Genomic DNA, 27266 nt, shown 5'->3' with positions numbered 1-27266 from the left:
ACTATTTATTAACTAAAACAAAGACAAGAAAAAAAAAATACATTGAATACAAAAATGTAATATAAATCAAATCAAAACCAAATAATAAAAAGACAGATAAAGATGAAAAAGGAATGAACGTAAGTGAAGGTTAAATAAGTGTGAATGAACATTAGTGAGGGTTAAATAAGGATTTGCAAAAAGTTACTTAAATAGAATTGTAGTTTAAGTAATAATATTATAAGATAGTATTTTAATTCATTTGGAAGTATATTAAATATAGAAGTTCTTACCTATTATAAATATATAAATAGTAATATAAACTAGTATCTTAATTGATTTAAAAATGTAATACAAACTTTAATTTTTTAAGAACAAAGATTTAAGTGATAATAAATTTTCATCCAACATTAGTTGGAATTAGTAACTATTGCACGTGTAGGTGTTTTTTTAAGTACATGTATAGACATTAATACACCAAATTTATATTAGGTATATTTGATTACATGTAAAGCCTAATAGTAGAAATTCCTACTAAAATCAAATTAGGAAAAATTTAATTGTGAGATTTTTTTATCAATAATAATCTTAAATATTAAAAAAAAAAAGTAAATGATAGTTTTGTCTATTGTAGAAACTTTTAATGAAGGAAAAAATGTTCAAATCATATATCTAAAGGTCTTCACACTTTTAATATATTATAGATTATAGATTATAGATATAGATAGACAGGTTATATATTATAGATTAGAGATTATAAATTATAGATTATAAATATAGATATTGATTATAGATTATAGATAATAGTAGAATATTTGAGAATGTTAATTAGTTGATGAAAGTTGAAGGAATTACCTAAAATTGTTTCTGTGGTATGCAATCTTTCATCTTCGAATGAAACAAAATTCTTAAAAAAAACATGTAGAAAAAGGGTTGTGACATTCTTGAACTATAGTGGACGTTAGAATTCAAGTTCAGTGTCCTTATTAACGAATTAAAAATTTGGATTGACCCTATTAATGCGATCGTTTATGATATAGTAAATTTTGAATTGCTATAAAGAATGTCCAAACGTTTCAATATGTTCGTTGAAAAGTGTACCATTAATTTTTGTGCCCTAACAAAAAATTTAATTTAATTGATGAATATTATAGTCTTTGCAAAATAGCATAGTAGGTGCTAATTGATGGCATCAAAATATGAAACTGATAGAAATATAATAATAAAACACAAAGAATTCCTTATTGATATTTCCTTACAATAATAATATCTAATATGTGAATGTACCTGAGTATGAGTATATATCAATTACCCATGGAGTAATACACAAAAAACTTGGAAATTAAAGTGAGAAGATATATGTATCTATTGATGTGTGTGAAGATAGAGTTTTATATATGAAAAATTATTAAACATGCGCGGTCACATAAGCAAGAAAGGTCACTGAATTAAACATAATTAGATTTGCAATTGCGAACATGATTAAATCAGCAAACATACATAGATGTTTCTTTTTTACCATTTATTTTCCCTCGATATTATATGTAGATTATAATACTAATTATACACGTATGCTACAGTGGTTACACATATATTATACATCCACCAGTTATTTTTATTGTGACAACCCATGTAGACTGAATATGAAGAATATAAAATGACTCTTCAATTGAATGCTTCACATTAAGCAACAGGTTGTGTTCTTTCGTCTTCGTTTTTGGGGCAAGTCTCAAGTAAATAAAAAACTGTAGTGCCACGATAACATGTGCTGTAGATAGCCTCACCAATAAGAGAATTTTGGCATTACACGTGATTTTAAAGATAGCTCATTAAGCTTAATATGAAAAGAATTTAGTTGTAGGAAATTTTAGGGTAAAAGACGGTTTTGTCAAAGCCGGACTCTTTTAATAAAGGGCAAAAAGTTCAATTCACTTTTCTAAAGACTCTCACACTTTTAATATATTATAGATATAGATATAGATATAATGTCAAATCAATTTGGGGAAGGCCTAAAGACCAAAACAATGTCATTGAGAGTTCTAAAACATGATTATAAATCATAAATCTAAAACCCTTTTCTTAAAATCATGATTTCTATGCCCATGAGATTTTAGGAAAACCCCACGTACCTCAATTTAGAAATTTGATGGATGATTCTTGAAGCCTACGGTTTGGAGATTCCAAATCTTCAATCAGTTTCGAAATTCCATGGTTGAATCTTGTGTTATTTGGGTTTTTAGTTTGAAACCCTAGAGAGAGTTTCTTGTGAATTTTTTTTGATGAATATATGAATAATGTGGTCACTTGGGAGTATAATCACGTATTTAAGCTGATAAGGGCTGAAAAATACCCAATATACCCTTAATAAGATAGAATAAAATATAACTGGAAGCCCAATTTTATGGGCCACCGCGACGCGCCATTATCGTAGTGGCTCATTGGAAATTGACGAATGGGATATTTAGGATCACCACGACGTGGAGCCATCGCGTTGTCCCAATGGTTGGGACCTGGATCTTCAGGGCGACACACCACAATCGCACTAGCCTACTGGAATTTGACAATTGTTAAATAGACCCCCTCCGCGATGCGCCAACCACTAAAATGACGGTGTTTTACGACTATGACTTAAATTAGCCATAACGTCTTGCCCGCATATCCGATTTGAGAAAATCTTATATCGATGGAAAACTTATTCAATTTCTCACACTGCATAACTGATTAACATGGAAATTTTGCATAGGATTTATGTCTTTTGGATCATCTACACATATAAATGACGGTTTTCGTTTTAGCCCGAAATGTGGGGTGTTACAGCATCTCCCTCTTGGGATCATTCGTCCCCAAATGATGGGTAGGAACGTTGAAACTTAAAGGCATGGAATAACGCGGACATGATGTGCCTTCTAAGAATGGACATAACTGATCTAAAACATTTAACTTCTATCGTGAAACTGAATTCTGAGCTGACTTGACTTTTCTTGATTCAAGAGCTGATTTGTGCTGAGAGTTTAGGATTCCCTTGAAATGTTCATGGTCCAGTCATACATATTGAATTGAGAAGTGATAACTTATGCAAGTACGAATCATGAGGCAACAAGATTTAGATCGTACCCAAGTCTTATACTGCCTTAGCTAAAATACTTGAAAAAATTGGAGATTATACGCTGAACTCTTATGAACTATGTCATGAATACATAACTGAGTCTAACATATAAAATTTCCACTAACCTTGACATGTATTAAGGACTTGGCATCAATCTTACTCCACAATTACTGCCTTAACTCAAATAAGCACGCAACTATATTTCATCAACAAGAAATGTTACTCTTTCCCATCTAGACAACTGTTTATCATCACTATCTCAGCCTAAGGGAAAAGTTCACTAAAAATTGGAATATCGGGATCCAGAGCATTAGGGAAGTATTAAGCATAACTTATTACCCTATTGAGTCTTGATGAATAGATCACTCACGGCATGGACTCATTAAAGAGATCTAATCTGAGGATGTACCTGGTATATCTGAATTTTTCGCTGATCGTTAAAAGTATCATAGGTGCACAAGAGTCATGAATTCCATGACCGAAATTTTTGGAATTCATGACTTACGGAAAGTGATTCTGTCTGCTGAACAAACTAGGAACTCATCATACTAGGAACTTGGAGAGTACATGATTCCTTATTATATGCATCAACACGAGCTATGATCATGAAGCTGAAACATAAAGCATGAGTATGTATCAGAATTGCTGAAATAAACTGCTGAAATAAAAATAGATTGAGCATCATTCTTTCTCATGGTCAATTCCACAACTTACTGGAACATCTATTAATGTTTGAAAACTTTAATTGATTACTCGCTCTATCATCTCCCCCTTAGATTTAAGCCATTACTCTAAGTGTGTGAACCACTATATACACTCTGGTATAAACTGAAATCAGTTTACTCTAGAGTGGGCGATATAATAATACATATAAAACTAAATTTAACCTGTATGATGGTATCTTCATGTATCACAACCAGTGCTAATACCTCCTTCTAAGCTTCAACCCTTAGGTTTCTATATCCCCAAAAGTCATCATACCACATCTTAAACATTCACCAACTTAGATTCTTCTAACACTAAGCATAGATATCTCCAAACCTTTGACGGACCATACCACTTCTATCATAGTCTACCAGCATCATGTCTGCAAACTTATATTTCTAAACAATGAGAATCTAGATTATACCAAAAGGCTCAACCTCATTAATCATAACTCCATAACTTAGCTATCAAGAACAACACACATTATCTAACTAGTCTTTCTCCATCTAGCAACTCAATGGTACTACTAACCACACAACATGCAATGATCCTTGAAAATAATGTAGCCCCATAGCACCTTGGGCATACTTCTACATCATACTTACAACATTAGACTTGATTACAAATCAAATAAACTTAAGCTCTTGTATATACTGTTCAAGCCTACTTATCACTTTCACACAACTAACACCCACCATATCAATTATTATATCCGTCTTGATCACCATCTACTATTCCAATGTAGTGTCTAGTTCTAGCTATGATGAACCACAACTTCACACAATTTTTTTACATGCTAACATCTGAAAACATTAATCCACCAAAACTTCATAATAGCAAGGATCAATCACAATCCTATGATTTATCATATTTAAAATCCATTAACACATCCTCCTTCTACACGTCATTACTATCTACCCCTTTTATACATTTAAACTTAGTTCATATCTCTATAAGTCCCAACTAAACTCCCTCTTGCAACCTCAGGGGCATCTAAATTAACACCACTCATCCATCAAGTACCTTCATCAATACCTTAAAATTTTATTGCACGAAAAATACCGCCAGCAACTCTTTTCATACTTCAAGTAAACAACAATTTGCCTTAACTAATAACTCCTTCTCTACCTTACCTTCTACTAAACTATCACACAGGGGTGTATCACTTTATTGCCAACTCAATTTCATGCAAAAAAATTTGGCCATACATATATTCGATAAATTGGCCTTACCCCTTTTCTTTCCATTACGCCACTAAACCCCAGTTCCAACCAACATAAGAATAACAAGATGAACAACAAGTTGCTAGTAAATTTAAATAGCCCCAACACGGCTCCACTAGACATTGATTTTGTGTTTTGAGCAAGAAATGAGATGAATGACAAGGCAACTATGTTAGTGAATTGAAAGAGCCTCACATAGCTTCACTAGACTTTCAGTTTTAACAACACAATGACAACAAGATTATAAGAGATAGAAATTTAACACACATCATTCAATGATTTAAGAATACACATCTTACTCAATATAAATAAAAAAATCTGAGTCAAACACTTCTCCCCACACTACCATAGAATCCACACATGCTACTAGCTACCACATTATTCTATCACTATAAATGGTTAATTATCCTTAAACATTATTTATTCAACTAAACACATTCATATACACAAAATTCACCCTCACTTTGATTTCTAACTTTGCGAATTCACATCACCAACTTCTTAGTCCAATATCACTACCAATAGGTCATGACACTGTCACTTTAACTTATACTACTACTTGGGTGGAAATATAGTTCTAACATTCTCCTACACATTATTTCCCCAGAAGAATGATGTCTACAACATAAATTTTGAAAAGGACTAAATACACGTAATACTGCGGGCTGAAAATTACAATCTCATTAGAATCAAAGTTCACACTAGAATCAATACACTCTGAAGCACCAAAGGACTCTTCTCAAGCCCTTGCACAATTTTAAAATCTTATATGACTCAATCAAAAAGGACCATACCATTTATACTCTAAACTTCTGCACTATAATCAGCTAATAATGAGACACATCGAAGCGTATACAATCAGGAAAAGAATTGGGATGACTATTACTTTCGTATGGGTGACACCATAGCACGAATTAGAGTATAAAAGAGGAACATTCTGACTCTATTGCATGAAATAGAACATGAAGAAAGAGAGTCATTCCTAAACATCTAGTAGCCTCCTGCCTATAAATGTGGCGCACTACACATGGATAAATAAGACTCTACCCGACGCGATTTTGCAGACACCTTGGGACCATGAATCATGCTTTGATACCAAGTTTGTAATGACCCAAACTAGGGTGCTGGCCATGACGGACATCCCAAAACATCATGGCCCAAGAGCCTTTCTAACCTGTAATCATATACACCATTCATACATAATAAGGAAATGCAGAAAAAATTATAACAAAAAAGAATCATGGTCATAAGTCTGATACAAGTTTGACAATGGAAAATGAAATCCAAACTCTCTAATAACATCTGAAAAACCATCAGCGAAATCTCTACTACATGACTAATAGCAACTGTCTGAAAATCTTAGGACAAGGTCCCCAGTGGACCTAAACCAAAATAAATAATATAATCTTAAAGACATATGCCTTCTGGAATAAAGAAGACTCACCAATTGCATACATCACTGCTGTCTGAAAACTATACAGCCTAGTAAGACCTCTGAAATGAGCTTTCGACCCTGGGAGGAAGGGGGCTCAATAAAAATGTACTGGTACGCAGAGCAATTCAAAATAAACTTTAATACAAATAAGGTAGTTGAGAGCTAGCCATAAAAAAACTTATATGATATAAGTTTCCAAAACATATGGGCATTTTGGATAATCATAAAACCTTTCTGTCAATGCAATTTCTGATATTTGTATTACTTTTGAGTTAGGTGGCACTCCCCTACACGTCTAATATTCCATGGGCTATATGGAATCCACCATAAACTGGGCGGGGAAGCCCCTAACCCAAGTGTGCCACAAGGGTTAGAGTGTCTGAGTCTGATACGCCACACGACACAAGGGCAGCGTATAATAATATATCCATATCGGCAAATCACGGTTTTAGGCATTGAGTTGTCTGAACTCATTCCTTCTTCAGGAAACCATATAAGCTCTCTTTATACCCAATTTCAGTTTATTCTGAATGATGCATCATTCTAGTTTCAAAATTTAAAAATCTGATTTGAAACATGGATTTTAATAAGTTATGAATTAACATGGAATTATCTAAGTTGGTGTCGTCACACAAAGACGTGAAAGTCCTATTTCTGAGCCATAATGCATCATGCATGATTCTTTTATCAAAACTCAATTCAGACCACCCAAACATGTCAATAGTATAAGAGATTTCATGTTCCGAAATATAAGTCAAAACTATGTAAGAATTCTTCAAACATAGGATGGCCATGTGCTTTTGGCAAAACCATGCACTCTTTCATTATATGTATATTCAACATTTATCAACATGCACAACCCTCTTTTATTATTCCACACTCATGTTCAAATCATAGTATAAATCAAGACCTTTCATATCATGCTTTTCAAAGCAATCTATATCATACGAATAAACAAAACAAATTATTTTAAGAGAGGGATTCATTATAATTCATGCTTTCAATTGAATATTCATCAACCTTAAAACACATGTTTACATATATATATAGATATATATATAATTTTAAATCAATTTGGGGGAAGGCCTAAAGACCAAAATAATGTCTATGGGACTTCTAAAACATGATTGTAAATCATAAATGTAAAACCCTTTTCTTAAAATCATGATTTTTATGCCCATGAGATATTAGGAAAACCCCACGTACCTCAATTTAGAAATTTGATGGATGATTCTTGAAGCCTACGGTTTGGAGATTCCAAATCTTCAATCAATTTTGAAATCCCATGGTTGAATCTTGTGTTATTTAGGTTTTTAGTTTGAAACCCTAGAGAGAGTTTCTTGTGAATTTTTTTCATGAATATTTGAATAATGTGGTCACTTGGGAGTATAATCCCGTATTTAAGCTGGTAAGGGGTGGAAAATATCCAATATACCCTTAGTGAGAAAGAATAAAATAAAACTGGTAGCCCGATTTTATGGGCCACCACGACGCACCACTATCGCAGTAGCTCACTGAAAATTGACGAATGGGATTTTAAGGGTCACCGTGGCTCGGAGCCATCGCGTTGTTCTACTAGTCGGGCCTTGAAACTTCAGCACGACGCGCCAAAATCACGCTAGGCTACTGGAATTTGAAAATTTTTAAATAGAACCCTTCCGCGATGTGCCAAGAACTAAAATGATAGTGTTTTATGACTAGAACTTAAATTAGCCATAACATCTTGCCTGGGTATCGGATTTGGACGAATCTTTTATCGACGAAAAAATCATTCAATTTTCCACATTAAATAATTGATTAACAAGGAAAATTTGCATAGGATTTATGGATTTTGGATTATCTATGCATAGAAATTATGGTCTTCGTTCTATCCCAAAATGCGGGGTGTCACAAATTTTGAGTGCAAAAACCACAATTGCCAACTCTAAATCATGGGTGGGATAGTTTTTCTCATGGACCTTAAACTGCCTGGATGCATAGGCCACCACCTTATTATGCTTCATAAGTACACACCTAAATCCCACCCGAGATGCATCACAGTATAGTGTGAAACCTTTTGTACCCTCAGGAAGAGTAAAGACTAGAGAAGTAGTCAACTTGTATTTCAATCTCACAAAACAATTCTCACAAGATTTAGATCGGAAAAACATTACCATCTTCTGAGTGAACCAATTAAGTGGAGCTATTATGGATGAAAAAATCTCTACAAACCTCCTATAATATCGTGTCAAACCCAAGAAGCTCTGGATACCTGTCAGAGTCATGGGTCAGGGCCATTTATTTACTTCCTCAATCTTTTGGGGATCAAACTTAATTCTGTCACTAGAAATAATATCTCCTAGGAAAGATATTGTACTGAGCCATAACTCATACTTAGAGAATTTGGCATACAACTCATGATCCTTAAGGGTCTAAAGCACGATTCGTAGGTGATTAGCATGATCTTCCTCAACTTGAGAGTAAAACAAAATATCTATAACGAAAACAATAACAAATAAATGTACAAAGGTCTATCATAGAGAAACATCTAGCACCCTAAAACTGGTAAAAAAGATCATCAAATTCTAGGAAGATGGTACTTATTCTTGAGAATGACTTCATTCAATAGTAAGTAATCTATACACATATGGAGGGAGCTATATTTCTTACGCACGAAGAGAACAGGAGCACCCCAGAGAGAGACATTAGGATGAATGAAGACGTTATAAAAAGATATGTTAACAGCTCATTCAATTCTTTTAATTCTATTTGGGCCATTCTATATAATGGATTAGAAATAGGCTGAGTGTCTGGAAACAAGTCAATACCAAAGTCTATTTCCCTATCTGGGGTATCCCGTGGAGGTCACTAGGAAAGACTTCAGGGAATTCATTAACTACTGGGACAAATTGGGGAGAATGACTTTCATTTCTAGAATCATTAACCTGAATGGGGAAGCGGTTTGTAAGGAAGGGGAATCACAGTCCCGGATATGTTTCCCCATATTTGGTTTTGAGGAGGGCCGATAACATTATATATGAGTTGGAATTTCCCTCTAGTGTGGGTTCTATACACCTAGTGTTCAATTTGTCGATGTTGAGGATGTTCGTGGGTGATCATTCATTGGTTATTCCAGTAAAGAGCATTGGTATTTTTGAATCCTTATCTTATGTGGAAGTCCCGGTGATGATCTTGGATCGGTAAATTCATCGGTTACGAAATAAGGATGTGGCTTCAATAAAGGTTCTCTGGCGGAACCAAAAGTTTGAGAAAGATACTTGGAAAAATGAGTAGTACATGAAGTCCAAGTATTCGTTCCTGTTCGCTATTTTAGAAAATTGTGCTTAAGATATATGTGTTCTTGACATCTTTATTTTCTAGATTTTGTTAAATAAAAACTTGTAGATTTGTTTACTTTTTTGTTTTTTTGACTTTTTAAAAGGGAAGTGTGATTGTATTTCTAAGTTAAATCATGCTAATTAATGCCTTGACCCATCATTCGAGGACGAATAATCCTAAGGGGGAAGACTGAAACACTCCAAAATTTCGGCCATTGAAAATTTCATGTTCTTTACCTCACTACCTAGACTACAACTCCTCTTACAATTCATAGGGTTTCTTTACGGGTCTTAAGGACCCAATCATTGCCTAAGAAGGGGGTGTGGCTAAGTCTTCTCTTTTGAGAACGAGTGGCTCCCAACGAGTTGTGTGGACTCATTATGAGTCATTATGTGTCCTCCGTAGGGTGACCAATGTGATTCATAATTGTTATTATTGTGACTGCGACTGGTGGTCATAAGTCGTAAAGACTAAGTACGAGTCAATTGGTCCCAATCACAGCCTAGTCGGTGTGTGCCTCAAGTGTTTCTTTCCTAACTACGAGTTGGAAACTATGAATCATATGGTCCCTTAACGAGTCATATGATGTAAGTCGTAGGGTCACCCGTGGATAGGCCATATGACACTGTCTCGATTATGAATCTTGGTGATGATTCGTAAAGATTCGTTGTCCTAGGCGACCAAATTTTTAGTCTTATCATTAAGGGAATTCTGGTCAATTCTCCCCTTCCCCTACTTAGTCCCCAAAACCATAAAGTACTGAATGGGTTTATTTCTCATTGACAGATCAGCTAAAACATTCTCAAATTTCCAAATATTCTCTTAAGTAACTTAGGGTTTCCAAAAAGTTGGTTATCTAAGGGGTCAAGAGTTGATTTCTCTCGATAAAGCTTAGTATTTCAGCAAGTGACTCTTCTCTTTCTCTGAATATCTCTATGTAATTAAAATACATGTTTGTTTATGTGATTGAAATTAAGGTTTTAGACATGGTTAATTCATTTTGACATAATTGGTCTCTAAATTGAATTCCCATGGTTATTTATGCACTATTCATGCTTATTGATGGTTTTGAAACTTGTGGGGTGCATGGGTTTGGTTGATAAACAAAGGCGTCATATTTTTCCCAAGTTTATGATTTTGCCTTGACTTGTGGCTTTGGAAATTGTGTGTTCTCTACCAAATTGTCAAATTGATAATGATAATGTCCTTGTCACATGATTTGACTTGTCTACTTGTCATGAGCCTTGGTGGCCATGATTCCTTGGTGACCATGATTTTATTTGAATTGGAGCCTTGGGGCTTGGTTGGCTAAATGGGTTTGATTCCCAAATGTTTGACTGATTTGATATCCCCTTTGGACAGTGGGTTCGAATCGCAGTTGATGAAATAATTTTCATGGCATGTTATAAACTTGCATGTGGGTTGGTACGAAGATACCAACAGATGCCTTAATACTTAATTGGGTTAATAATTTGGAATGTGTGCTAAATGTTTTAAATTGGCCTTTAAAGAGGGTTGCATTGCCAGGTAGTGAAGGAAATATTATTAAGTTGGTACGTTACAAAGATAAAACTTTTTTTGGTACACACACATATTTTTGCATGATCAATTGATGACAGAAAAAATTCATTATTTGATGAAGTTAGGGGAGTTGAGAAAAAATTGCAAGAATTTTCAATATGGCATGGTTCAAAGCTTTGTTGGAGTTCTTCCGCGAAAAGTTTAGGATAGCTTTAAAAAAATCATTTAAGGGGGAGTGTGCAAATATCAATGTAGATTTTTGGAATCATAGATTTCTACTAAAGTTTCTAGAATAGTCTAGTGTAGTATTTAGGATAATCAATTTGAAGAAATATCTAGATATTCTAGAGCAATGGTTGAAGATAAATATCACTAGATTTTTATCTTGTAGAATTTTTTAGATATTATAGAGTAATAGAAGATAAGGATAACATAGAAAAATAATTAGAATCTTCCATAGGCAAGTAGAAATAGTAGTCGCATTGTACATTTGTAACCATCAGAAAAACCAACCCAAAACAATCCAATTTAAGTAGTATTCTTCTATACCCAAGTTTCCTTTCAATATCTTCCTTCACCATCATAGCTTCCTCTTCTTAGTTGAATCTTCCGATCTTAGTTAACGATGTTGAGTTAGAAGAACGATTTCCCAATTACACCTTTTTTTGCAATACTCTACGGTGTTTCCATTACTAGATCAACTTTGTTTGGAAAGGATGGGATACTTCTTGGATCAGTTGACATTTTTGAATCCAAAGATGATTATTTATTTCGTGTTTCACTCCCCTTGTGTTTCACTCCCCTTGTGACACCAGGGAGTGAAACACGAAATGAATACTCATCCTTGGATTCAACAATGTCAACTGATCCACAAGTGGCCCGGCCTTTCCCAACGAAGCCGATCCAATAAGGACACCCGCCATTAGCGTGATTTATAAGATGGTTCCATTCCTTTCTGTCTGGACAAGCAGAGAAATGAACAATTGTAGGCTGATAGTTTTCTTGTAAAAGGCGGAAGGAAATAAAGAGGGTTGGGAAAATGGGATATATTTTATGAGATATATTCCCTCAGTTTGATGAATATTTTAAGAGATCTGGTAGTGGAGAGAGGGTGGGAAAAAGTTCTATTTTAGTTATGTATGTGAGTAGATTCATAGTTGTAGAAGATTTGAATAAATTAATTTTCTATGTAAATTTGAAATAATATATTTCGTTTAAATAAATTTTCATAGTTAGAAATTACATAAAAGTATTATAAATTTTTATAATTAATAATTCAAAGGTATTTTAAAACAATAATGAGAAAAGAAATCATCATTTGATTCTCCAAATAATATCTTGATCATATAAAGTTAAAGAAAGGGATGATAGTTATTATACACTTATTATAGCTTTCGAAGTTTGTGTTATTTGATTGTTATAGAAATTAGTTTTACAATGGCTAATAAAGATAATTGTGGTATCATTATCATAGACCAGGTAGAAACTTTATAAATATAATACTAAAAACTTGAAGGGCTTAAACAAAATGTTGTTCACCTTTTGAAAATAGATTTCAGACTAGAAAAAATAGCCATCAAACATTTTCCTAAAATTTAATTAGAAATTGAAAATACATTAATATTTTGTTATTAATCCCATACTTTATTTGAATTGAATATACCAAAAATGTAATCCTTAGAAAATACTAAATGTTCTCCCAATTTTTCTTGTAACAGTTTGAATTGGTGGGATCTTTTCAAAATTTAATTAGCGTTCTAAATAAACACACAACGTTACATTACATTTAGCATTTTATCTCATAAAGTATTCTCAAGCTATGTAATAGTTCCCTACAATTAATTGTCAATATAGATGCAGTTTATTAGAAAAGAGAGATTACAGTAAGAATGATGAAGATATACTCAAGTGTAAATTCATAACTAGGGTCTAGATTAAGTGATCTTACCACTACCTTCTGAGAGGTAGAGAGACTACTTCGAAAAGGTCCTGGGGCTAATCGAGACGAAAAGAAAGAGACTAAAACAACAACAACAAACTTTACTCCTATGTCCCAAGAAATAGAGAGGTTTTTGAAAGGCCTTCAAGCTGGTCGAATGGACAAGAGAGATTACAACAACTTGCAACAACAATAATAACAACAACACTATGTCTAGTATAGTTTCTTGGGTAGGATTTGAAGAGATAAAATTTAGATAGAATTTACTACTATCGCTCAAAAAATAGAGAGGTTATTTTCGAAGGTTCCCCGCCTACGTCGGGGGGTGGGGTTGGGGGTTGGGGGGAGGGAGACTATATGTTAAATTTTTAATGGTAACTCAACTATGTCTTTATTCTATCAAAGCCATCAAACTAATTTCCATATTAAAACTTATTCAGTTTTTTTAAATATCATAAAAAGTTATAAATTGATTTCTTTTAAATGACAGAAAAATTCAGACACTAAAATTTAAAGCATTGAAAAGAAGGCTTTAATACAATGTCAATTTTGCTGACTTATCTCTCAAATTGAGAGTTCTATCATTAAATAGAAAGACTTGTCCTTGTACATCCCTAAAGACATGCCATGAACTCCCTATATCTGTGTTCTCTAATATTTGTCATTCTTAGCTCTTACATTTTTAAGAATTTCTCTTAAATCTAAGTATTAAAAGTTATTTAGACTAGTATTTACAAAGACTACATATTTATAACTGAAATCTGTCCTTATAGCTGGACAAATATTATTTGTCCATTAACCTAGCATGTATAATATTCAATTATCAAGTATAAAAGAATTTTGACCTTCAATAATTGGTGTATGGGACTATCTTTGATGCATAAGCAAGGTATTTCAGGGCATTACCAAGATCAGAGCTGAAGAAAAAGCTCTTTTGACTCATGCTAAGGGAAGGCAATATATTGACAGATTATACCACAAATCTAACTTTTTAATTTTGCACACGATTAAAAACCTGCCAAAAAATTGATCTAAAAAAACTGACTTCAAAAGAGGTGGAGAAAAATCAATCCCATGGGGTTGGCGCTTAAACAAATATTCTAAAATTTTATAAATAAAATCAACATCTCAAGATCGATTTTTATAGCATTAAAAAACCAAAAAAAAAAAAAAAAGTAAATTAACTTCCTAAGATCAAATTCATTTAAAAAAGAATTGCAACAGTCAACCTCCGGAGATTGATTCTTTTTAATTTTATTTTTTTTGCACATGACCTCAGTAGGTCAACTTTTAACTTTTAATTACTATTTATTTTCTGAAAAAAATTAACTGCCGATAGAAATGTATTCTACCATAATAAAGATGGAAATTTGAATCACAAATGGTGTATCTTATTATTTTACAATTGAAAATCGACCTCATGAGATCGACATTGTTCAAAATGAAAAATAAAATCGACTTCCTGAAATCAGTTTATTTTTCTTAAAAAATATTTATTTACATAAAAATCTAATACAGTTAAAAAATACAGACTTCATATAACAATATCATATTAGCAAAGATTGTCAATAGTACAAATTAGATCTCGTTAAAGGCAAGTGAAATACATATATACATAGCACAAATTTAACTGTTCTAGATGAAGTAACTTAGAAATGTCAGTGTAGACGCACATGCGAGAGATATCTCAAATAAAATTTTAAATCACGAATGAAGGAGAAATTAATAATACTCAACAAAATTTCTTGGAAAAATCTAATAAAAAATCAGAGGATATGGAGGTTCGGTGAACAAGATTACTTGGAAGTAGAGAAAGATTTCTCGAATACTCAAATTATTGAGACTTTTCCTTTGGAGAGGATCTAGAGTTCTTGAACCCGTAGTTGGACTCCCACAAATAGATGAATTTGAGATTGACTGTGAAATTGAGCGCAGTAGTAGTTAAGATTTTAAAAAATAAGATTGACGGGTCAAATCCCTAATTCTAATAAGTCATCACTTGAGACTTCTATGATAATGCAGGTCTACAAGCTGCTTAAACTGAAAATTAATCTTAAATAAGATTTTTGTTTTATTATCTGCTTTTATACTTGAAATTTATTTGATGAAAGAACTAGTTTGATTATGGAAACTCCTTGAGACAATGTGAATTGTAAGTTAACTGATGTGATGATGGATGAAAGTTTCATAACTAGTAATAGCTATGTTTAGTTCAATCCAATCTTCTTTTTAGAGTTATATTAATCATTGTACCTTGTGGATTAAGACCCATACATTCAATCCTCTTATAAGTACATTTAAGAATCATTTTCACTTTTTGACTTGATTAATGGTTAAGTAATACATCATTTATTAATAATATTAATACTAGTTTTAACTAAATGTAATGACCCCAAGCTGAGGCCCTGGCCATGACGGGCATCCTAAACCATGAAGGCTTGGGAGACCCTTTGCATATTATCATAAGCATAATTCATACCAATGGTAATGTGGAAGGTAAACTAAAACATGAAAAGTTCACATAATCAAAATTAGTATATCAAGACATGAATCTATGAAAATCCAAATCTAGTCTAACAAGTTTATGAAGCTTCTGCTGAAATAATAATCTATCTATGCCAGGATTAAATCCCCCAGTCAGATCATGAAACTTAAAACAAATCATCATATTCATAAAGTGCCTTATGAAGTAAGAGAGGCTCACCAACTCTGAATATATAAAAGAAATCTACTGTTATGCTAGACTTTGGAACTGTGTCTCAGAACCTACATTATGAGTCAATGCAACCACCATGAGGACGGTTAATACTTGAAATGTATTTGCACATAGAAAGGCCAAAATAAATAACTTTCAAAATATCATAATCATCAAAACATCATAAAAATCATAACATGGGGTCATATGACATGAAAATAGTCTGAAAACATGTAATTCAATCCAAAATTACTTTGTAAAAAACATCATGTTATTCTTTAGTTCTGAGTTAGGCGGCATACCCGACAGAATCTAAAAAATCCCAAGGGTTATGAAGAGTTCGACATTAACTTGTCGTCCATTCCCCTAATCCGAGTTTGCAGTGAGGATTGGATTGTCTGGTTTTGTATACAACTACATATAGCAAGTATACAATGATAATCCATATTTCAGGACAAGATCAATCCCGTATTAGCGAAAAATGATTTTGAGATATGAGTTATCTAAACTCGTGCCTTCTTGTTTAACCACCTTAAAATATGCATAGTTTCTTAAAAATGGTCTAAAGTTTGAAAATTTTGTAGTCTAGTCTGGTCTGAGTCTGTCATACCATTTATCTGATTTGGTATCGACATACCATGACTTTCAAGCCGTATAAGCCATATCATATCGTGTCATATCATATCATAGGCCTTTTTAATTCAAAATCATGTCATTTGACCACCGCAAGGACTCAAAGGTCATAAGAGAGTTCTCTTTTAAAACTGTTATGAAAGCTGAATTAATAATGTCTTTCATTCAAAGCTTAACTCTTAAGGTGGTCGTCTTTTTCATAAACACATAGTAAAACTCTTCCAGTAATCATGGTGGTTTAGTTCAGCATTCCCATTCATGAAATTTGGTAAACCTTTTAAGAGAAGGATTACTCTTTTCAATCATGTTCAATCAACCACCATTGAAAAACAAGAACAACATCAAAACAAATTATAATTATAAAAACATTCATCATGAAAAATTAGGCAAGAAAATCATTCACAGCCTCATAATTTCCACAAATCACAATTCAATATGCACACATACATATGTATAAACCCATAAGAATGCACAATTGAGGTTGGATGCAAATCTTGAAATTCATGCTCTTGTTGTGAATGAAAATCTAAAATCTTCAACACTTAAAAGTGATAAAAAAAATTATGAATTCAAACCCCATAAGATTTAGGTCATTCTATGTACCTCTAATGGAGAGAAATTAAATCAAGTTTACACTTGGAGCTTGGAATCCTCAAACCATAACGTAGTTTTCTACTCTCTTGGTCTTAGAATGATGATCAGGTATTTACTAAGGGGTAAAAGCAATTTTAAGGCTCTAAAATTTTATATATGTGATTTGGAATGACTTAGGGGTGTGAAAAGACTAGCATTCCGTTAAAATATTACAAAAACAAATTAATTTTGACATACAGAAGGGGTTTGCACTATCGCAAACCTAAGGATTCATGGGCCAAACCCCATCACGAACCTCAGGGTTCGTAGGGAGAACCCTATAGTGAACCTCAAGGTTTGTTGGGCAAACCCTACTACCATGTTGAATGTGTATCTCATTGCAGGGCTATTCGTAATGTGGTGCTACATCAGAGTCCCCGATTTGCGAAGAAAAGCCATTCTCTAAGGTTAAAAACACTCCCAACCCATTCAAACCCAATATTAGGTGGTTTATTGTAATAACCCGAATATTTCTAGCTCAGTTCAACCCTTAGTGCGTACTTGTAATACTTAGAAGCTGGAAAAAATAAAGTTAAGAGTTGAGGACTTAGACATTTTTAAGACATTCTACCCTAAGGAATTTAAGTTGACCTTCTGGATTCTGAGACAATGGTTCTTGAGTTGATTCATGATCAGGGGAGTTAGGAATAACACCTCAAAAAGATTTTAGATTTTTAGACTAGGTTTGGATTGTCTTGGGTTGAAATTTCAGTAGCTCTGCGTGATTCCATCGCGTCTCAGTGAGTATAACACCAAAAGGTCCACCAGGTCGTGGTGGAGTGTGAAAAGGCAATTGTTAATTTACAGTAAATCACCATGATTGGATTGTATCGCGAGCGGTATAGCGATGAGAGGATCACCGCATCGCGGTGAAGCTGTATTTGTCATGTTCTTAATCCATAATTTGAAATGTATGTTTCATGACCTTTATCCTAGTGTATGAAGTTCTTATTAGGTGAATAATGTTCCTAGAAATCACTTAGAGACTAGTTGAGCTAAGATTCTTTAATTCATCCAATGTTTGGTGTTTCGTTTTACAAGAGCCAACTTTGAAAGTATATAACTTTTGATGTCTGCAGAATTTTTCAGCTCAAGACCCACCAAATTGTACATAATTGAGTTAGATTTCCAACGATACGAAATTTACCTAAATACAATACCCGAGTCTAAAGTTATGACATTTTCAGTGAGAGGTAGTAAGCTGCTGCAATTACGCTCCATTGTTGTGGCCCTTCAAACGGCAATATGGGTTATGAATTTTTGGTTTATATTATGTTGGGGCAATGAGTTCTTTTATCACCTCAACCCAGGTCGTAAAACATGATCTAAGTCTTCAATTGAGGCATTATTTGCCCCATTCTCCAATTTTTTCCTCAAAAACAAACCCTAATCAATCCCTTCAAGAATCACCAATTCCATATTCTTGTCTTAAACAAAATGATCAAGAATTTAGGGTTCCTAACCCAAGAACTTCAAGATATTTTCAAGATCATCCCCAAAGGGTTAAAATTCAATCTAGTACATCAAATCAAGCATAATAAGGTATGTGGGGTTCGAACAAGAACAAATCTTTTGTTCTTGTGCCCAAAAACATGAATTTGATTAAAGGTTACATGATTTGCAAGTTGGGGTTTATACCCAAAGTATCTTGTTTTAAATTTATGAAATTATAAGTGATTTAAGAATTGAATTGCATGTTTATCCTACCTATTTATGCTTTGAATTGAGGATTTATATCATAAATTGCACATCCCTATTGTTAATTGATATTTTCAAGTGTTTCCAAGATAATTGTTGAGATTTAAGCTTCATTATGAAATTGTGATCATTTCAGTACATAATCTTTAAATCCAAGTATGAATTTTGATATTTCATGAAGAGTATATTATTAGCATGCTTTGACAAGTAAGTATTCAGATTTTAAAGAAAGATTGATCTTCTGATCCTAAGCAAAGATAGGAATCCATATTATTTATGATTTAAAGAAAAGAGAAGCATAATTGGTTTTCATTATAGACCCTTGTGATTTTTTAAGGTTGATTTTCCTAAATGTTCTCAGTGATAAGTATGGGAGCAGTATTTAGCACCTTGTTGGGTATTATTCAAAGGTCTTATGCCTAGAACTACAAACCACCGTAGGTTATAGTGACCACTTAAGTTAAGGTTCTATACCGATGGCAAGGGTAGAACAAATCTCTCTAACGTGGGCAAGACGTTGGACTCCATGTCAGCTCACATGGTTTATGTCGGTTAGAAGGAACTCCCAAGTCCCAAAGTCCCTAAGTCCCAATGTTTTAAAATTTCTAAATTTTTCAAAGTCTCTAAGTTTCAAATTTTAAAATTCATTCAAAAGCTTTTATAAGACTAAGTGTAAAGGCCCACATATTTATTCAGATTATGCTTTATGAAAAGATAAAAGTTATAGTTTTAAGTTTTAATATTTCCAGTGCAAACGTGAGTTCTTTCTACTCTTAGCTGGTATGATTTAAAGAGAAAGTACAAGTACATCTTCTAGAACTAAATGTTATGACTCACTAGATTCATAAAGTATGATTTGTTATTCACGATTTTAGATTTCAGTATTTCAGATATTCCAGCTTACGTGAGTCATTTTCATTTAGCATGCATTATTTTACAAATTATGATGATGAGATAATATTTTATTTATGCATTCACCCCATATACTCAGTACATTCTCAAAGTACTGATCTACATATACGTCTATGTGCTACATTATCTCATAATATAGGTATCTGTTGTAGCACTCACATCATAATCAGATAGTTTACAGCTTCCAATCACCAGGTGATGGGTTATTTTGATTCAAGGACTCGAGTGAAGTATAATATTAGTAGCTTTTATTTTATTCAGTCATATTGAATAAGGATAATTCGGGCCATGTCCCGGCTACCTATAGTCAGTACTAGTGGAGTCTTCATAGACAGTTGGTAGAAGTTGGTGTATTTGATTCTAGTTTGTTTTGCATAATCAGAGTTGTAATTATTTTAACATAGTTTGTATTGATCAAGTTTAGGAAAGATTTATTTTTCTGTATTTTCTTCAGATTTATGTGTTTTATTCAGTTGCTTATGAGTTATGCTAAAAAAAGGGTTAGCTTCGGGTAACTTGTGACCTGAAGCACTGTTTGACATCTTGGGACCTATTTTTAGGGCATTACAAACTTGGTATTAGAGCATAGAGTTCAAGTGTTGTAGGATGTCTATGAAGCCGTGTCTATTAGAGTTTTTCAGAATGGTATAGAGATGTTTGTACTTTTCTTTGAGAGGCTATAGGGGATTTAAGAAAAGTTTCCATTCTTTCATACTCTAGATCGTGAAGTAAAGTTGTTGTTTTAGAAAATTTTGTTGGGTTCTATGTAACTCCATAATTCTCCATACATAACCTTTCGAGATAACCTGAGTACTAGATTCCAATTACTCGCAAGATGATTCTTTCAAATTTACTATAGTAAGTTTAGAAGTCACAAAAGAGGCTTGAGAGGAGCTCTCTAGTGTGTCATAAGTTCCTAAAGTTGAAAGTTATGTCCTCATCCATATGAGTTGTTCAGTTTAGACAGAATAAGATATGCATTCAGATTCCACATTATTCCTTCAATACAGATAGTGCTGATTAGAAGAGATAGTATAAACCTATATTGTTGAATAGAGTTGGCATTTGAGGTATATTGCAACCTGGTGTGGTATGGTTCATAAGTAGTAGAACCATCTTATATTTGGAAGTATGGGTATAGGAGTGTAGTGAGAATAAAGTGTGAATGACGATTGATAAAAAGTATAGAGATAAACTTATACATGTTATCGAGATATGTTAAGGTGATATGTCATTGATTTTAGTTTAGTATAGGGTGAATAAGGATTTATTAGTTAAGGTAAATTGTTGTGTGCTTGAAGTACGGAAGGAGTTATTGATGATATTTGTTGTGTTAGGAAGGTATAGGATATCAATGGAAGTATCTGGTGGTTGAGTATTGTTAATCTAACTGTATAGATGGATGAATAGCAGTAATGTGTTAAAGTATTATGTGCTAATGGATTACAATAAGGAAGACTGCAAGGTCATGATCGATTTTTTTTGTTACAAAATTCTATTGGACTAATGTTTCTTGATATTTTATTTTATAGTCTCCAAGTGAGAGTAGTAGGTGAGGTTGGGTTGTTATCCATGCCTAGCACTAGACACTAAGTTGGGATAGTGAATGACTATTAAGGTGGAAATAATGATTGCTTGGTTAGTGATGCTAGTTATATGGAGGTGATCTAATAGGCTTGAATAGAGCATATAAGAATTTAAGTTTGTTGATTTGGAATTTAACATGATGTTGTATGTATGATGAAGAAGTATTCCTAAGGTGATATGGGGTTGTATTATTCTCCAAAGTTATTACGTGTTGCGTGCGGTTGGTAGTACCCTTGAGTTGGTAAGAGGAAAGAGACTAGTTATATAGTATATGATGTTCTTAATAGCTAAGTTAAGGAGTTGAGTTATTGCTAGATGATGTTGAGCCTTTTTGGTATGATCTTGATTCACATGGTTTAGAAATATAAGTTTAGCGATTCGATATTACTAGGCTATGATGGAAGAAGTGTAGTTTGTTAAACGTTGAAGAAATCCTTGTTAAGTGTTAGAATCTAAGTTGGTGAGTGTTGAAGATGCTATATGATGACTATTAGACTATGGAAAAATAGAGTTGTATTTCAGAAGGAGGTATTAGCAGCGGGTTTTACACTTTTAGGTGGTCTTTTAGAGTAAGTTTATTATTTGTGTGTATTATTGTATTCCAGACTCTAGAGTGCAGTTAGTGTAGTTCAGTTTGGAGTTTAGTAAGGGATTCCACAGATTTAGAGTGATGGCTTAAAGCTAAGAGAAAGATGATAGAATGAGTAACCAAGTCAGGGTCTCAGATTTTACTAGTAATGCCAATATGTTGTAGAACATTGAAAAGTGAGGATTAGGCTCAACCTATTCTTATATCAGTATTTTCAATCATCGCAATTCCTACTCATGCCTTACATTTCAGTTTCATGATCATAGTTCATATTCATGCATATGATAAAGAATCATTTACTCTCCCAGTTCCTAATATGAGAAGTTTCAGTTCATTCAGCCATCAGAATCATATTCTGTAAGTTATGAACTCCAAATTTAGGTCATGCAGCTCATGACTTATGTACTTTTGCTTTACGGTATGCTTAGTTTCAAATACTCATGCAACACTCTTAACGATCAGTGAAAAAGATAGATTTGTATCATGTACATCCTCAGACTAGATCTCTTTAATGAGTCCATTCCGTGAATGCTCTACTCCTCAGGCCTCAATAAAGAGTCAAGTTATACTGAGTACCTCTTTATATTTTGGGCTTTGGTATTCCACCAACCTTTCAATGACATTACCTTAGGTCAAGATAACGATGATGAATAACTGTGTAGATGGGAGGAATTAAATGTGTTATGCTAGGAAATATTGTTGTATGCTTGTTTTATGTAATTCTATGAGTTTGAATGAATATTAAAGGTGAAGTTTTGTGTATGACTTAGTCAGTTGAGAATATTTTATGTGTGTCTTCCTAAGAATTGAATAGTGCATGGAAGTTGTTATTGATGGACGTATTAGAAAATATGAGAAGGATGCTTTATGAGTGTTTGTTTAGAAGTGCAGATATGGTTATGAAGATAGGCTTGAATGTCATGATTGGTATGTAAGAGGTTGAATTTAGTTGTTAAAATGGGATGAACAATTATAATAGAGTTGTGTAGTTATGATAGTGCTTGGGGTATTGAATTCATTGTTCATATTAGTATTATGGTGTTGTTTTATGTGTAGCACCTTGTGATTTTGAGTTATGCTTGTCCACAATGAGAGAATTTTGTTTAGTTAGACTTTTCTAGATGGATGTTTCAATGCCATATGTGAATTATAAGTTGAATCGAGGTATTATAGTATCCGAAGCGAATAGTATAGTTGAGAGAGAGTGTTTGAGAAGTGTTGCTAAGCTTGAAAGTAAGAAGTTGCATTGCTTAAGGCCCAGAAATTCTATCCTGACTTATGATTTATAGGTCTAAGTTCCATGCTATAGATTTGAGGAAATGTTGTAATCTCTTATTCAAAGGTCTTGTTCAGATCATGCCCGGAATTCTTTGATCCCTAATATCGTTAGAACTTCCTAAAAAGAGTGTTAGAGAAATACTCTATTTAAGTATGATTCAGTCCATATAGCCTGTAATCCAATTTAGCAATCATGCATATAAGATCCTATAGATTTCCAACTTTCCATTTACTCCTACTGCCTAAAGTCTGGCGAGTAGGGCCATACCAAGAGGAAATTTGTTCACTTTATGTACCTTATGGATACAGATCAGCTCATACATCATGCATCAGTTTCAGATTTAGATATTAAGTCACGATTCATTTCATAAGTATTCAGCAAATGATCTTAGTTTTCCAAATATTCCAGCTCGGACAGTGCAGTACCCAATATATGATCTTAGCCTCGTTTTCTCATGATTTGTGCCTACATAAACTATTATCTCTCTGTTCTATATGTATGATTGCACCATGAGCATATCAAGCGAATTCTAAACCCTAACCATTAATTAGGTCCTTATAATAAGTAAAGGCAAGCCAAATCAGAAATCAGTTTCTTGATAGAGGTTTCTAATGTTCCAGAATTAGTCCTGTAAATATGTTTTCAGATGTGAATGTTCAGTATGTAACCTCAGTTACCTTAGTACAGTACTCTCATCTTAATCAGTATCATTCGAGGACGAACTATCCCAAGGGGGGAGATATTGTAATACCCCAAGTTTTCATGTCATAAACCTCTCATCTTTTCCTCATAAATCAGATCCGACCTAAAGTAATCGTTACTCATAAGTTGACTCACACATTTCTATCTCAGCCATATAGCTGTTTTCACTAGAATTCAAACACTCGCAAATAAGTCCAGTAGCTCATATTGTTCAAGATTCAATTATTTGATTTATTTCAATTGTGCATGCCAGTTATAGCCTCATTTTGCAACATATCATCTTAATTAGTCTCATTCGAGGAGGAATATTTCGAAGGGGGAGATATTTTAATACCCTGAATATTTCTAGCTTAGTCCAACACTTAGTATGTACTTGTAACACTTAGAAGCTTGAATAAATAAAGTTAAGAGTCGAGGACTTAGCCATTTTTAAGACCTTCTAACCCTGACGAATTTAATTTAACCTTTCGGACTCTGAGACAATGGTTCTTGAGTTGATTCATGATCAGGGGAGTTAGGAATAATTCCTCAAAAAGATTTTAGATTTTTAGACTAGGTTTGGATTATTTTTGAGTTAAAATTCTAGTAGCTCACCGCGATTCCATTGTGTCGCGGTGTGTATAGTGCCAAGAGGTCCATCGCATCATGGTGGAGTGTGAAAAGACAATTGTCAATTTTCAGTAACTTACAGAAATTGCACCACATTGTAAGGGGTGTAGCAATGAGGGGATCACCGCGTCGTGGTGAAGGTGTATTTGTCATGTTCTTAATCTATAATTTGAAATGCATGTTTCACGACCTTATCCCAATGTATGAAGTGCTTATTAGGTGAATAATGTTCCTAGAAATCAATTAGAGCCAAGTTACGCTAAGATCTTTTAATTCATCCAATGTTAGGTGTTTGATTCTACAAGGCCTAATTTTGAAAGTGCATAACTTTTGGTGTATGTAGAATTTTTCAGCTCAAGACCCACAGAATTGTAATTAGTTTAGTTAGCTTTCCAACGATACCAATTTTTCCTGAATCCGATAAGAACAAGCCCTAATCAATCCCTTCAAGAATCATCAATTTGATCTCATCAAGAATTTAGGCTTCCTAACCCAAGAACTTCAAGAATGTTTTCAAGATCATCTCTAAAGTGTTCAAAGTCAAGCTCGTACATAAAATCAAGCGTTATAAGGTATGTGGGGTTTGAACAAGGACAAATCTTTTGTTTTCAAGTTGGGGTTTATACCCAAAGTATCTTGTTTTAAGTTTTATTAAAGATTACTTGTTTTGCAAGTTGGGGTTTATACCCAAAGTATCTTGTTTTAAGTTTACGAAATAATAAGTAATTTAAGAATTGAATTGAATGTTTATCCCAACAATTTATGCTTTGAGTTGAGTATTTATTTCATAAATTTCACATCCCTATTGTGAATTGAGATTTTCAAGTGTTTCCAAGATAATTGTTGAGAATGAATCTTCATTATGAAATTGTGATCATTTAAGTGCATAAGCTTTAAACCCAAGTATGAATTTTGATATTTCATGAAGAATATATTATTAGCATGCTTTGACAAGTAAGAATTTAGATTTTGAAGAAAGTTTATCTTCTGATCCTAAGCTAAGATAGGAATCCACAGTATTTATAATTTAAAGCAAAGAGAAGCATAATTGGTTTTCACTATAGGCCCTTGTATTTTTTTAAGGTGGATTTTCCTAAATGTTCTGAATGATAAGTATGGGAATAGTATGTAGCACTGAGTTGGGTTTGATTCCAAGGTCTCATGCCCCAGAACTACGTGCCACCGTAGGTTATGATCTTCTCATAGTCGGCTAAGATAGTGATCACTTAAGTTAAGTTTCTTTTCCGATGGCAATGGTAGAACAACTCTCCCCAACGTGGATAATATGTTGGACTCTATGTTAGATCACATAGTTTATGTCGGTTAGAAGAAACTCCCAATTCCCAAAGACCTTTAGTCCCAAAGTTCAAAAATTTCCAAAGTTATAAAGGTCTCTAAGTTTCAAAAGAAAAGAAGGATAGAAAATCTTTTATAAGACTAAGTGTAAAGACCCACATATTTATTCAGATTATGCTTTACGAAAAGATAAAAGTTATAGTTTTTAGTTTTAATATTTCCAGTGCAAACGTGAGATCTTTCTACTCTTAGCTGGTATGATTTAAAGAGAAAGTACAAGTACATCTTCTAGAACTAAATGTTATGACTCACTAGATTCATAAAGTATGATTTTCTATTATCGATTTCAGGTTTCAGTATTTCAGATATTCCATCTTACTTGAGTCATTGTAATTTAGCATGCATTGTATTAAAATTATGATGACGAGATAATGTTTTAATTGTGCATTCACCCCCTATACTTTGTACATCCTCAAAGTACTGGTCTAAATGTACATCTATGTGCAACATTGTCTCATAATATAGGTATCAGTTGTAGCACTCACATCATAATCAGACAGTATGCAGCTTCCAGTCAGTAGGTGATGGGTTCTTTTGATTCAATGACTTTAGTGAAGTATAATATTAGTAGCATTTCTCTTAATCAGTCATATTGATTAGATATAGTTGGGGTCATGTCCCGGCTTACTTATAGTCAGTACTAGTAGAGGCTTCATAGACAAATAGTAGAGTTGACTTGTTTGATTCTAGTTTGTTTTGCATAATCAGAGTTGTAATTATTTTCATATTGTTTGTATTTGATCAAGTTCAGAAAAGATTTATGTTTCCATATTTTCTTCAAATTTATGTGTTTTATTCAGTTGCTTATGAGTTATGACAGAACAAGGGTTAGCTTAGGATCTTTTGTGACCCTAAGCACCGTGTGATATCTCGGGACCAATTTTTGGGGCCTTACATTTATCATCAATGTCGGGGTTCTAAAGACTTGTTCCATGCAATTTTTAAGCATCGAAAAGGCTGGGGTGTCACAATATTCTCCCCACCCCTACCCCCCCAAGGTTCATTCACCCCGAATGATGACTCGAAACACATTAAGGACGATATAAATAGTTTCATGGAATAAAATTATCAAGATAATATTAATACCTTCCATGATATCGTCTGACAATTTGAAAAGTGATGGGTACGCATATCATCTTCCGATCCCCATGTAGCATTCTCTACCTTTTGATTCCTCCACTATACATCAACAAAGCTATCTTCTTACTTCTTAACTTCTGAACTTGTCCATCTAATATCAATATAGGTTTTCTTCATATGTAAGGGAATCCTTGATACCAATGTCCTCGACTGGAAACAAAAGTGAATGATATCCAGTACAGTTCCTAAGCATTGACACATAAAATT

Source organism: Capsicum annuum, chromosome 9 (assembly GCF_002878395.1).
Source record: "Capsicum annuum cultivar UCD-10X-F1 chromosome 9, UCD10Xv1.1, whole genome shotgun sequence".
Classification (NCBI taxonomy): domain Eukaryota; kingdom Viridiplantae; phylum Streptophyta; class Magnoliopsida; order Solanales; family Solanaceae; genus Capsicum; species Capsicum annuum.
This window is presented reverse-complemented; position numbering follows the sequence as displayed.